This window comes from Choloepus didactylus, chromosome 8 (assembly GCF_015220235.1).
Source record: "Choloepus didactylus isolate mChoDid1 chromosome 8, mChoDid1.pri, whole genome shotgun sequence".
Lineage (NCBI taxonomy): Eukaryota > Metazoa > Chordata > Mammalia > Pilosa > Megalonychidae > Choloepus > Choloepus didactylus.
This window is the reverse complement of record NC_051314.1, coordinates 3,324,703-3,339,236: the sequence shown is the minus strand read 5'-3', so window position 1 is coordinate 3,339,236 and position 14,534 is coordinate 3,324,703.

Genomic DNA, 14,534 nt, shown 5'->3' with positions numbered 1-14,534 from the left:
GGAAAGAATCACATGGAGGTGCTAAATAAAATCCCTATTCCCTGGGCCCCCCTTTTGCAGAGCCATTGGGCGGGATCCAGAGAACCTCACAGGGGAATCTGATGCAGGGATCCCCTAACCAGACCCCCTCTGAGAAACACTGGCTTAAAAGGTCTCTACATGAGTCGCGCTGTGTCTGTCCTGAGGCAATGGGCTGCCCTTCCCACTCAGCCACCTCAGGCTGGGGAGTTACCAAACAGCTGCGTGGAGCTTTGGGGGAAGGCTGCAGGAGTGGGGGAGGTGGGGGCATGTTGGTGTCAGAAAGGCTGGGCTGGAGCTCCTGCTTTAGCCTTCAGGTCCCGGGACCTCAGTCTTGTCTTCTGCATGCTGTCTGCAGAGGCGCACCTGCCAGCACTGCGTTAGCCCCCGGAAGTGCACCCCACAGGCCAGCACAGAAAGCCCTCCCTCTTGGATGCCTCTCCCTGCAGTCCTCCTGCCTGCTCCCTACGCAGCCTGCTCTGCGCCCTGCACCCACACCTGCATTTGCAATCTCTGCTTCACCAACTTCAGCTCTTTTCAGCACCCTAGAGGGTGACCAGAGTGTAAGGCTTTTACAAGGCCCTGGCCTCAGCATCCTTTGAGCAGAGCTTGCTGTCTGATCCACAGTGAGCACGGGAGAGAAACGTCACTCCTCGGGCACCCAGCTATGGTGCCAGCCACGCTGTGCCCTGTGGGAAAGGGGATCACAGAGCATTCACCTGCATGCTCACCTTCCTCATACATGATCAGAACACTTCTTCCTCAAAGCTAATGTCAGTTTTGGAGATGCAGAAACAGCTACCACAGCCATGAGGCAGAAATTTAAAAGAAACAAAGGCTGCTGTTGCAGGCCCCAGCCTCTCAGGTCACTTGCACTGTAAGAAATAACACAGAGAGTTGCCCGGTCCTTTTTACCCAGTTTCCTGCACGGTAACACCCTGCAAACTCCTGAACAGTATCACAACCAGGATATTGACATGGATATAGTCAAGTAGGTCTTAATGCTGGGTAGTATGATTCCTCCAACTTTATCATTCTTTTTCAGGATTCTTTTAGCTTTTCTAGGATCTGTGCATTTCCATATAAATATTAGAGTAATCTAGTCTAGGTTTAGAAAGAAAACCTCATTATTTCGGAGGATAATTGACACCTTTGCCATGTTGAGTCTTTTCATACATCAACACAGTCTATCTCTCCATTTGTTCAGGTCTTATTTGATTTCTTTCATCAGTATATTGTAATTTACAGATTCTGTATATGTTTTATTAAGTTTAAATCATTTTCTTTGGAGTTACTGTAAATGTGTTGCATTTTTTATTTCAGTTCCCACATGTTCATTGCTAGTATATATAAACACATAAATTCAATTGATTTCTGCTAGTTGATCTTGTATTCTGTGACCTTGCTGAACTAACATTTTTGTCTAGGAATTTTCTTCTAGACTCCTTGGGGTGTTCTATCTAGACAGACATGTCATCTGCAAATGGGGAATCTTTTCTTTCTTCCTTTCCAATCTGTATGACATTTATTATTAATTTATTTTTTTATTAAAGAAGTTTTAGGTTTACAGAAAAATCATGTAGAAAGTACTGCGTTCCCTTATCGCCCCCCAAAGCACTCAGTTTTCCCTATTATTAACACTTTGCGTTAGTGTAGTAACTTTGTTACAATCAATGGAACAATGTTATTATAATTGCACTATTAGCTACAGTCCATAGATTACATTAGGGTTCACTGTGTGGTACAGTCCTATGGATTTTTAAAATATGTTTATTCCAATAACATACATACAATCTAAAATTTCCCCTTTTAACCATATTCAAATAAATAATTAAGTGGTGTTAATTACATTCACAATCTTGTGCTCCTGTCACCACTGTAAGTTACATAAACATTTCCATAAATAAAAACAGAAATTCTGTACCAATTTAGAATTGAGGCCACATTCCCTATCCCCACCCCAGCCCCTGGTTAACTCTATTTTAGATGCTGACTCTATAAATTTGCTTATTCTGATTAGGTTCTATCAGTGAAATCACACAATATTTGTCCTTTTGTTTATGGTTTGTTTTACTCAACATGATGTGTTTGAGGTTCATCCATGTTGTCGCACGTATCAAAACTCCATGACTTTTTATGGCTGAATACTACTCCGTTGTATGTATAAGTCACTTTTTTTAATCCATTAAAATATATTCTGGATATTAAACTCTTAGCAAATATGTGGTTCCTATACATTTTTCCCATTCTGTAGATTGTCTTTTTATTTTTATGATGAAATCCTTTGAAGCAAAGAAGTTTTTAATTTTCATGAAATCCCGTTTTCTTTGTTGCTCATACTTCTGGCATGAAATCGAATAAACAATTGCCTAACACAGTGTCCTAAAGATGCTTCCCTGTGATATCTTCTAGGAGGTTTATAGTTTCGGTTCTTACACTTAGGTCTGATCTGTTTTGAGTTAATTTTTATATGAGGGATGAGGGAGGGGTCCACCTCATATATATATATATATATATATATATACACACACACACACACATATATATATATAAATTTGCTTATGGAGATCCAGGTTTCCCAGCACCATTTCTTGAAAAGACGATTCTTTCCCAGCTAAATAGTCTTTGCCCCATTTTCAAAAATCAGTTGGCTATAAATGTAAAGGTTGATGTCCAAGCCCTCAATTCTATTCCATTGGTCTATATGTCTGTCCTTGTGCCAGTACTATGGTGTTTGATTACTGTGGCTTTATAATGAGTTTTAAGATCAGGAAGTATAAATCCTCCAACTTTGTTCTCTTTGAGATGGCTTTGGCTGTTTGGGGCCCCTTACCCTTCCATATACATTTGATGGTTGGCTTTTCCATTTCTGCAAAAAAAGCTGTTGGAGTTTTAATCAGGATTGCATTTATTCTGTAAATGGCTTTGGGTGGAATTGACATCTTCCAATCCATGAATACAGAGTGTCCTTCCGTTTATTTAGGATTTCTTTTCTTTTTTTTTTTTAGCAATGCTTTGCAGTTTTCTGTGTACAAGTTCTTCACATACTTGGTAAAATTTTTTCTTAACTATTTGACTATTACAGTCGCAATTATAAATGAATTGTTTTCTTGATTTTGTCTTTGCATTGTTCATCACTATTGAATAAAAATATTACTGGATTTTGCATGTTAATATTGTACGCAAGCACTTTTTAAAATTTGTTAGCTCTAATAGCATTGATGTGGATTTTTCAGGATTCCATACAAAGGATCATGGCATCTGCAAATAGGATGAAGTTTACTGCCTCTCCAATTTGGATCCCTCTTACTTTTTTTTTTCTTACCTAACTGCTTTGGTTAGAACTTCCAGTACAATACTGAATGCAAGTGATGACTGTAGGCATCTTTGTCTCTTTCTTGATCTTGGAGGGAAAGCTTTCAATCTTTTACCATTGAGTATGATGTTAGCAGTGGGTTTTTCATTAATGCCCTTTTTCACCTTGAGGATGTTCCCTTCTATTTCCAGCTGTCTTGATGTTTTTATCAAGAAGGGGTACTGAATTTTGTCAAGTGCTTTTTCTGCGTCAGTTATTTCCTGCTTCATTCTATTAATGTGGTATATTACATTAACTGATTTTCTTGTGTTGAACCAAACTTACATACCTGAGGTAAATTCCACTTGGTCATTATATATGATTCCTTTAATTTGCTGTTGGAATCAATGCCCTAGTGTTTGTTGAGGATATTTGAATCTATATTAATGAGGGATATTGTTCTGTAATTTTCTTGTCTTGTGGTATGTTTATCTGGCTTTGGTATTAGGGTGATTTTGACCTCATAGAATGAGTTAGGAAGAGTTCCCTCCCTCTTCAGTTATTTGAAAGATTTTGAGCAGGTTTGGTGTTAATTCTTCCTAGAATGTTTGGTAAAATTCACCAGTGAAGGCATCTTGTTCTGGGCTTTTCTTTGTTGGAAGGTTTTTGATTATAAGTTCTATCTGTTGTTGAGATCTTTTATTTCTTCTCAAAACAGTGTAATTTGTGTGTTTCTAGGAATTTTTACATTTTATGTAATTTATCTAATTTGTTGGTGTACAGTTCCTCATAGCATCCTCTTATTATCCTTTTTATTTCTGTGGGGACTGTAGTATTCCCCTCCCCTCCCCCTTTAATTTATGATTTTACTTACTTGTGTCCTCTCTGTTTGGTCTTTGTAAGTCTTATGTATTTTTTGTCCCTAAATTCTGCTGTTAATGCCTACTTTCACATTTATTTTATTTTTTATAGTGTACCATTTTGAGTCCCTTCTCATTATCTTCTGTATCTATTTTTCAGATATTTTCTGTGTGGCTACCATGTGGCTTAAATTGAACATCTTGAATCTATAACAATCACATTTGATTTGATACCAATTTAGCTTCAATAGCATACACAAACACTGTTCCCATACTCCTCTGCTCCCCCACCTATTTTTGTCCAATTTACAAATTATATCTATCTATCTATCTATCTATCTATCTATCTATCTATCCATCTGTCTATATTGTATGTCCACCATAGATTTGTCATTACTTGTTATGCATTTGCATTTTATAATCTGGAGAAACTAAAAAGTGGAACTGCAAACCGAAAAATGCATTACAATAGCACTGTAATTAGCTTTGCTAATTTCCCATATGGCAACATTTACTGAAGGTCTTTATTTCTTTATGCCACTTCAGTCCACTGTCTGCCGTGCTTTCCATTCAGTCTGAAGAACTCTCATTAGCAATAACTCGTAGGGGTGGTCTAGTGGTGACGAACTCTCTCAGCATTTTTTTGTAAAAACCTTCATTTCAGTCATTGTGTTCCTTAACTCCTGTATTTATGTTCCATTCCTTTTAAAATTTCTATTCCTTTATGACAATTCTCATATCATTCATGTATCATTTTCCTGATTTCCTTTAGCTCTTTCTCTGTGTTTTCCTTTATCTCCTTGAGAATAGTGAAAATCATATTTTTAACGTCTTTTTCTGATATGTCCAAAGTCTGGTCATTGATGGTTTTTAAATTTTTATCTTGTTCATTTCCATGGGCCGTCAATCCTGTTTCTTTGTCTTGTTACTGTTGTTGCACTCTCTACATTTTAATATGTTAATGTGTTTACTCTGGTATTTAGTCCCTGAGCTGTCTGTTCCTTGCATTTGAATCCAGCTAGAGACACAGCAGAGATTTCCTTGATTGCCAGGAGCTAACAACAACAACAAAAAAAAACAGAATGCCTTTCATGGTCTTTGCAAATTCTCCGTGCCTTGGCTGGTTCTCTCCTTGGGTTTAACCCTCCTATCAGAAGATCAGCCTGAGGTGAAAGTGAACTGCGGGGTCCTCTGTCTGTTCTGAGCCTGCATCTTGTCTTCTGCTTGTCTTCTCCTGGTCTTAGGAATTCCCTCTGTCACAGGAATTGCATGTCTCCTCTACTCCTTGTGAAATAGACCTTCTCCCCCTCCCAGGGGCCCTATCATATGTCTTGAAGTCAGTAATCATTTGCCCCAGGCTTTGTCTCAATGGTCTCTCACAATGCTGTAGCTGTCTAGAAGCTGCTTCTGCCCTCAGAGAAAGTTCTAGGAAGGTGAGCCAGTTTCTTGGTCAGTCTTTTAGGGCGCTACCCACAGATGGGCACCAACATACAGGCACCCCAGTATGCACATAGGAGTTGCTCCACTCCTTCTGGACCGGGCCAGGATCCCCAGTGAGAGAGCGGGCTGGCCCCACACCTTGCTGGGGAGGGTGTAGGGGGAGGAGCCAGCAGGTGTGTAATCTGCTTCTCCCACCGTTTTTAAAGCTGTGTTTTGTTGATTTGGCACTCACTCAGTTACTGTAAACCTTCCACTGTTTTCTGGAGTTCTGTGGAAGAGGTTCTGCCAGTTTTTGCTAGTTGTTTAAGACTCTGTTGGGAACAGCACCCTGGAGCATCTTACTTTGCCATGTAGGTCAGCCAGAAGTGTCCCCAATCTGTATGGTTTTATTTCTTTTGCATGCTTTATTGCAGTGGCTGGAATCTCCAACACTATGTTAAGTAAGAGTGCTCAGAGCAGACAACCTTGCCTTGTTCCCAGTCTTAGAGGAAGAGACTTAAGTCTTTCAGCAGGTATCATTTTAGGTACAGATTTTTGGTAGATTATCTTTATGGAATTGAGGAATTTCCCCTCTAATTCTTAGTTTGCTGAGAGTTTTTACCATGAGTTGGTGTTGGATTTGTGAAATACTTTCCTACATCAAGTGATATGATCTTGTGATTTTTCTTCTTTAACCTGTTGAAAAATAGATTCCATTGATTTGCAAACACTGAACCATCTTGCATATCTGGAGTAAATCACACTTGATCATGTTGTACAATTTTTAATATGTTGCTAAATTTGATTTGCTAATATTTTGTTGAGGATTTTGCATTGAATTTCTTGATGGATATTGATTTGTAGTTCTTCTCTTTCTCTCTTTTTTCCTTTCCTTTTTCATCTTTGATATTGTGTTAGTGTCAGGTAACTGTAGCCTCATAAATTGAGTTATGAAGCTTATCTTCTATTTTTTGAAAAAGAACTCTGCAGATTATGTATTAATTCTTCTTTAAATGTTTAGAAATGATCTGCACTTGAAATTTCTTTTCTTGAGAGTGTTTATTTACAAATTTAATTTCTATAATGGTTATGGGACTTTAAATCTGTTTCATTTTGGATGAGTTTGAGTAGTTTTGTAATTTCTAAGAAATTGGATTCTCTTAGAATTGTCAAATTTATGAGTGTAAAGTTGTTCACAGAATCTCATTATTTTTGATGGCTAAAGCCTGTGTAATGATTTCCCAGTTTTATTAATGATATTTATGATTTGTGCCATCTCTCTTTTTATCTTTCTCAGTTTTGCTAGAAGTTTATCAATTTTATTGATTTTTTGCAAGAACTAGTTTTTTGTTTAGCTTTTCTCTGTTATTTCCCTGTTTTCCATTTCAATTGTTTTTGCTCTTATCTTTATTATTTCCTTCATTCTGCTTGCTTGGGTTTGTTTTGATTTTCTTTTCCTAGTTCCTTGAGGTAGAGACTTGGATTATTGACTTAAGACTTTTCTTCTTTTTAATATGTACACAGTGCTATAAATTTCCTTCTCTATACAGTTTTAGCTGCAACCCACATATTGTACTATGTTGCATTTTCATTTCATTTTCACTAAGTTCAATACATTTGTCATCTTTTCTTTGAGACTTCTTCTTTGTTGCATGGGTTATTTAGAAGTGTTTTTAATTTCCAAGAATTTGAAAATTTACCTGCTGTCTCTCTGTTATTAATTCCTATTTTGATTCCATTTTGGTCAGAAACATACACTGTATGACTTAATTCTTTTAAAGCTTTTAAGATTTGTTTATGTCCTGAGATATAGTGAATTTTGCATGGGTGTGCTTAAGAAATGTGCATTCTATTTTTTTTTTTTTAGTGGAATGTCCTATATTTGGCAATTATGTCCTGTTGGTTGATTTTATTGATCAGTTCTCCTATATTCTCACTGATTTTCTGCCTAATAGTTATATAACTCACTGATACGGTGTTGATTTCCACAATTATAATTGTGGATTTGTCTGTTTCCCCTGTTCAGCTCTAACAATTTTTACTCCATGTACTTTGAGTTTCTTGTACTTGGTACATACATATTTAAGAATATATCTTCCTGATATTTGGTTTCTTGTATCATTATTTAATATTCCTCTTTGTATCTAGTCATTTTCTTTTCTGTGATGTCTATTTTATATGACATTAATAGAACCACCACTCCTTTTATTAACTTAAAGTTTGCATGTATATCTCTTTTCATCCTTTACTTTCATGTTTCATATGCTGTTGTCTTTGAAGTGAATTTCTTGTAAAGAGCATATCCTTGATTTTCATATACTCTGCCAATCTCTGTCTTTTGATTAGTATATTTGGGCCATTTACATTTAAGGTAATTACTGATATATTAAGGTTTAAGCCTACCATTTTATTATTTGTTTTCTGTTTATATCCTCTATTTCTCTTTTCTTACCTTATTATGAATTATTTTAACATTTTAAGGACTCCAACTTGATTTATTTATAGTGTTTTTGATATATTGTTTTGTATGTTTTCTTAATGGCTTCTTTAGGTATATATGTGGCTGATTGCAGTCACTGGTATTGACATTTTACCACTTCAAGAAAAGTGTGGAAACCTTGCTTCCAGCTTCCATTTTGGTTCAGCCAGATGGTCTGGAAAAACAGTTGCTGCCTTTTCCCCATCTACACCATCCTGGCAGGGGAAGATCACCGCTGCCGTCTCCCATGTATGGGGTCCCTCTTTATCCTCCAACAATGCCTGGCATTAGTTCTTTAAATATTTTGGAAAATTAATCACCAAAATTATTTCACCTGGAAATTTATTTTCTACAGGCAATTATTTTAATTTATTTATAATTCAGGTTATTTTCCTGTTATAATGCAGGTTTCAATTTCAAGTTATATATGTATTAGAAATTTGTCATTTTCAAAAGATGATATATTTCATCTAAGTTGTCAAAGTTCTGTGTGTGTGAAGCTGTTGTTAGTATCCTCTTTTGAACCTCTTAATGACTATGGGGTCTGTAGTTGTATCTCACTTCATTCCTGTTATTGATAAATTGTGTCTTCTCTTTTATTTTCTCAATCTCTTTTGCTATCAGTTTATCAATTTTATTGTTCTCTTCAAATCCAAGAAACACTTTTGACTTCATTGATTTTTATCAGTTGTGTTTTTGAAGATCATTAATTTCTGCTTGTCTTTATATTTTCCTTCTTTCTACTCACTTTATTTTAATTTTTGTTTCTTTTTCTGGTTAATTAAGGTGAAAACTCAGATGGTTATTTTGTGACCTTTCTTTTTTTTTAGTCTAAGCACTTAGGCTTTAAATTTTATTCTAAATATTGTATAAACTGCTGCCCATAAATTTTGAAATGTTGTATTTGCATTGTCATTCAGTTCAAAATATGTTCTAATTTTCCTTGAGATGTCTTCTTCTGTGACCCATGGGTGATTTAGTAGTATGTGATTTCATTTTCAAGTGTCTGCCAATTTTCCTGCTACTTTCCTATTATTCCTTTTGATTCTAATTCCATTATGGTTTGAAAAATACTTTGAGAGATATTAATTATTTAAAATTTATTATGATTTGCTTTATGACCCAGGATATGGTCTATTTTGTACCACTTGCAAACAAAAAATGCATATTTTGTTTTCTGCTGTTGTTGGAAGGGGCATTCTATAGGTGTCAGTTAGATTCAGTTGGTTGTTGGTGTTCCATTCCCTATATATTCCTTTAGTTTCTTTGTACTAGCCCTATCTTTTACTGAGAAGTTTTGAAGTCTCCAACTGTAATCGTGGTTTTTGTCTATTTCTCATTTTATTTCTGTCATTTTTGTTTCATGTATTGTGAACTCTGTTCTTAGATGCATACACATTTATGATTGCTATGTCTTCTTGGTGAGTTCATGTTTTTATCATTGCTATGTTCCTCTTTATCCTTGGTATTTTCACTTCCTAGGCTGTTCAAGCAAGTACCATGAGATGATTGACTTAAACAATGGAGGCTCATTAGCTTATTATTTTGAAGTTAAAACAAAGTCCAAATCAAGTCATCGTCAAAGCAGTGCTTTTTCCCTAAAGACTGTGGCCTTTGGGGGCCGACTACCAGCAACCCTTGGTCCTTAGTTTGTCCCATGGCAAGGCACATGGCAGTGTTTCCTGCTGCCTCCTGTATCTCCCAGGTGCTGTTAGTGTTCAGCTTCTGGCTGCTCCACCTGTGGCTTCCTCTTTCTCTCTCTCTTTTTCTGAATTTCATTCTCTTATAAAGCACTCAAGTCATAGGATTAAGACCTGTCCTGATAGAGGTGGACTATACCTTAATTGAAGAAACCTCGTCAAAGGTCCTACTTATGATGGGTTCACACCTGCAGGAATGGGTTAACTTCAAGAACATATTTTTTTCTGAGATACATAAAGTTCCAAACCACCATACATGGTAATTTGATTTGTTCTAAAATATAATTTGTCTGATATTACAATAGACAGCTTTCTTTGGTGTTTACACGATACATGTTTTGTCCATCTTTTTATTTTTTAACTTACTGTATCATTATATTTGAATCAAGTTTATTTTAAACAGCATATAATGATCATTTTTAAAAGTCATTTAGAACATAACTCTGTTTTATTTCATCTGATTGTATCATTTACATTTAATGCAATTAGTGTTATGGTTTACCATTTTATTATTTATTTTCTATTTTTTATAGATGATTTTTGTTTCTTTGTTTTCATTTTCCTGCCTCCTTTAGGGTTATCTGGATGTTTTTAGTATCAGCTTTTAATTTATCTATTGTATTTTTTATTTATTTTATTTATTTTAATTCAGTTTTATTGAGATATCTCCACATATCATACAATCATCCATGGTGTACAATCAACAGTTCACATATAGTGTGCATTCATCACTCAGTCTATTCTTGAATATTTTCCTTACACCAGAAAGAATGAAAATAAAAATAAAAAATAAAAGTAAAAAAGAACATCCAAATCATCCCCTCATCCCACCCTATTTTTCATTTAGTTTTTTTTCCCATTTTTCTACTCATCCATCCTTTCCCTGGATAAAGGGAGTGTGATCTACAAGGTTTTCACAATCACACTGTCACCCATTGTAAGCTAAATAGTTAGACAATCGTCTTCAAGAATCAAGGCTACAGGGTTGCAGCTTCATAGTTTTGGGTATTTACTTCTAGCTACTTCAATACACTAAAGCCTTAAAAGGAATATCTGTATAGAGCATAAGAATGCCTATCAGAGTGACCTCTCAACTCCATTTGAAATCTCTCAGCCCCTGAAACTTTATTTTGTTTCATTTCTCTTCCCTGTTTTGGTCCAGAAGTTGTCCTCAATTCCACAATTCTCAGTCCAGGCTAATCCCCAGGAGTCGTATCCTGCATTGCCAGGGATATTTACACCCCTTGGAGTCAGGCCCCATGTAGGGGGGAGGGCAGTGAGTTCACCTGCTGAGGTGGCTCAGTTAGAGAGAGAGGCCACATCTGAGCAACAAAGAGGCACTTTGTGGGAGACTTAGGCACAATTAAAAGTAGGCTTAGCCTCTCCTTTACAGTAACAAGCTTCATAAGGGCAAGTCCCATGATAGAGAGCTCGGCACATCAAACCGTCAGTCCTCAATGTTTGTGAGAACATCAGCCACAACCCAAGTGGGGAAGCCCAACATTTCCACATCTTCCCCCAACTCCTCAGGGGACCCTGCATATATATTTTTATTCTCTGCCGAAATTACTTTGGGGTGTGTCACTATTTCACACTAACCTATGCAAACCTACCAGGTCTCACTTCCTATTCAAAGTTCCGTGTAATTATGGTGTTTGAATAAACTAACTGTACAAGTTAAATTATTTAGTGTACTACAGAAAATATAGATCCTGCACCAAATAAACATCTCTTCCCTTGGTGTTACATGGAAGTTGAAGTTTTGAAACACAGTCAATATTGTACTTTACCCTTTGGCCTGATTTGCCTTAATCCTAACCAGATCAGCTTCATTCATATCTCTAATTGAAGTCTGGGCTCTTCTTCAGTTTTTTATTAAGAGTTGCTGTATGCAATAATAATGACACTCATATACGTCAAGCTCTAGCTGAGTTTCAGGTGTCACACAGATACCAAAAGTTCCATAACTGACCAGGTTTTACACAAAGGGATTAGCATCTCAGAATCTGGAGATAGCCGTTACAATTCAGGAATAGATGCGACTGCTGTAAGAGCCTACACCATTACAGTAAGTGTTCCCCTGATAAGTTGTGCTCTGAGATTCAATTCTGAGTCTACACATTGTAGTTAGTCCATATTGGTGAGGCATTATAATGTTTGTCTTTGTTTCTGGCGTACTTCACTCAAAACGCTGACGCCAGGATCCATTCACCTCATTGTGTGTCTCACAGCTTCACTCCTTCTCACAGTTGCTCAATATTCCATTGTATGCACACACCACAGTTCACCATTCTGTTCTTCAGTTGATGTACCGTTAGGCCACCTCGACCCATCACAAATTATGAATACTGCCTCCATAAACATTCATGCCCCTGCTCTCAGATCTTCCAAGTATATACCCCATACTGGGGTTGCAGGACCTTACGGCACCCACATACTTAGTTTCTTGTGGAACCACCACACTGTCCTCCAGATAGACTACACCATTTTACTTCCCAACCAACAGTAAATAGGTACATCCCTCCCTCCAGTTTTCTCCAGCATTTTTATCCCTATTTATCTTTTTTTCTATAATTTTATAGAGATTTTTCACATACCATACAAGTATCCACAATGTATAATCAGTTCACAGTATTATCATATAGTTGTGCATTTATCACCACAATCAGCACTTGAACATCTTGATTGCTACAAACAAATTTTTTAAGAATAATATAAAAGATAATAAAAAGAAAAATAAAATATCATGCAATACAATATAATAGTAAGTCAGACACCACCACCACTACCAAGAATCCCATACCCCTCCCTTATATCCCCCTCTCATACACATTTAACTCTGGTATATTGACTTTGTTACATTTAATGGAAGCATATTACAATGTTACTGTTAACCATAGACTCCAGTTTGCTTTGATTATATTTTACCCCCAGCACCATCCCTTTTACAACACTCTGCATGATTGACATTCATTTGTTCTCCCACATGTAAAAACATTTTTATGTTTATACATTTAGTCACAACCATTGGCCACTGTAGTTTTTGCTAAGTTATACGGTCCCAGTCTTTATCATCTGTCTTTAGCTCTGGTATCATACATGCCCTTAGCCGTCCTCTTTCAGCTTTATTCACAGACATCTTTGTTCAGTGTACTTTAAATATTATGCTACCATCACACAATATTATGCTATCTATTTCTGGAGCTATACAATCAATCCTGCTGAACATTCTGTAGTCCTTCAACACCAAATGCCTGATCTCTACCCTCTGTCTATTTCCTGATAACCTGTGTTATCAGCTTTTAACTCTCAAAGTTTGCTCATTAATGTTAGTTCATATTAGTGAGACCATACAGTATTTGTCCTTTTGCTTCTGGCTAACTTCGCTCAACATAACATCCTCAAGTTTCATTCACATCGTTATATGTTCTGGGACTTTGTTCTGTCTTACAGTTGTGTAATATTCCATCATGTGTATACAGCAGTTTGCTTATCCACTTGTCCATTGATGGGCATTTGGGCTGCTTCCATCTTGGCAATCATGAATACTGCTGCAGTAAACATCGGTTTACAAATGTCCATTTGTGTCTTAACTTTCAGTTCCTCTGAGTGTAAAGCTAGTAATGGAATAGCTGGGTCAGATGACAAATCTATACTTAGCTTTGAGGAGTCACCATGCTGTCTTCCAGAGTGGCTGCACCATTCTACATTCCCACCAGCAATGAGTAAGTGTGCCTCCTTCTCCACAGCCTCTCCAGCACTTGTAATTTTCTTTTCTTTTCTTTTCTTTTTTTTTTTGAATAATAGCCATTCTGGTAGGTGTGAGATGATATTCATTGTGGTTTTGATTTGCATTTCCCTAACAGCCAGTGAAGTTGAGCATTTTTTTCAAATGTTTTCGAGCGGCTTGTATTTCTTCTTCAGAAAAGCGTCTATCCTTGTCTTTTGCTCATTTTTAATTGGGTTGTTTATCTTTCTGTTGTTGAATTGTAGGATCCCTTTTATATATTGAGGATATTAAACCCTTATCTGATATGTGGTTTCCAAATATTGCCTCCCATTGTGTAGGCTGCCTTTTTCTCTTCCGACAAAGTCCTCTGATGTACAAAAGTATTTAATTTTGAGGAGTTCCCATTTGTCTATTTGTTCTTTGGTTGCTTGTGCTTTGGGTGTAAGGTCTAGGAAAACACCTCTTATCACAAGATCTTTAAGAAATTGCCCTGAATTTTCTTCCAAGGGTCTTATGCTCATAGTGATAATGTTTAGGTCTTTGATCCATTTCAAGTTAATTTTTGTATAATGTGTGAGATAGAAATCCTCTTTCATTCTCTTGGAAATGGATATCCAGTTCTCCAAACACCATTTATTGAAGAGGCTGCTCTGTCCCAGTTGCTTTGGCTTGACTGCCTTATCAAAAATCAATTGTCCATAGATGTGAGGGTCTATTTCTGAACCCTCAATTTGATTCCATTGGTCGGTATATCTATCCTCATGCCAGTACCATGCTGTTTTGATCACTATAGTTTTGTAATATGTTTCAAAGTCAGGTAGAGTGAGACCTCCCACTGTGTTCCTTTTCCTCAAGATATTTTTGGCTAATCGGGACATCTTGCCCTTCCAAATAAATTTGGTTATTGGTTTTTGTATTTCTGCAAAGTAAGTTGTTGGGATTTTAATAGATATTGAATTGAATCTATAAATCAGTTTAGGTAGAATTGACATCTTAACTATATTTACTCTTCCAATCCATGAACACAATATGT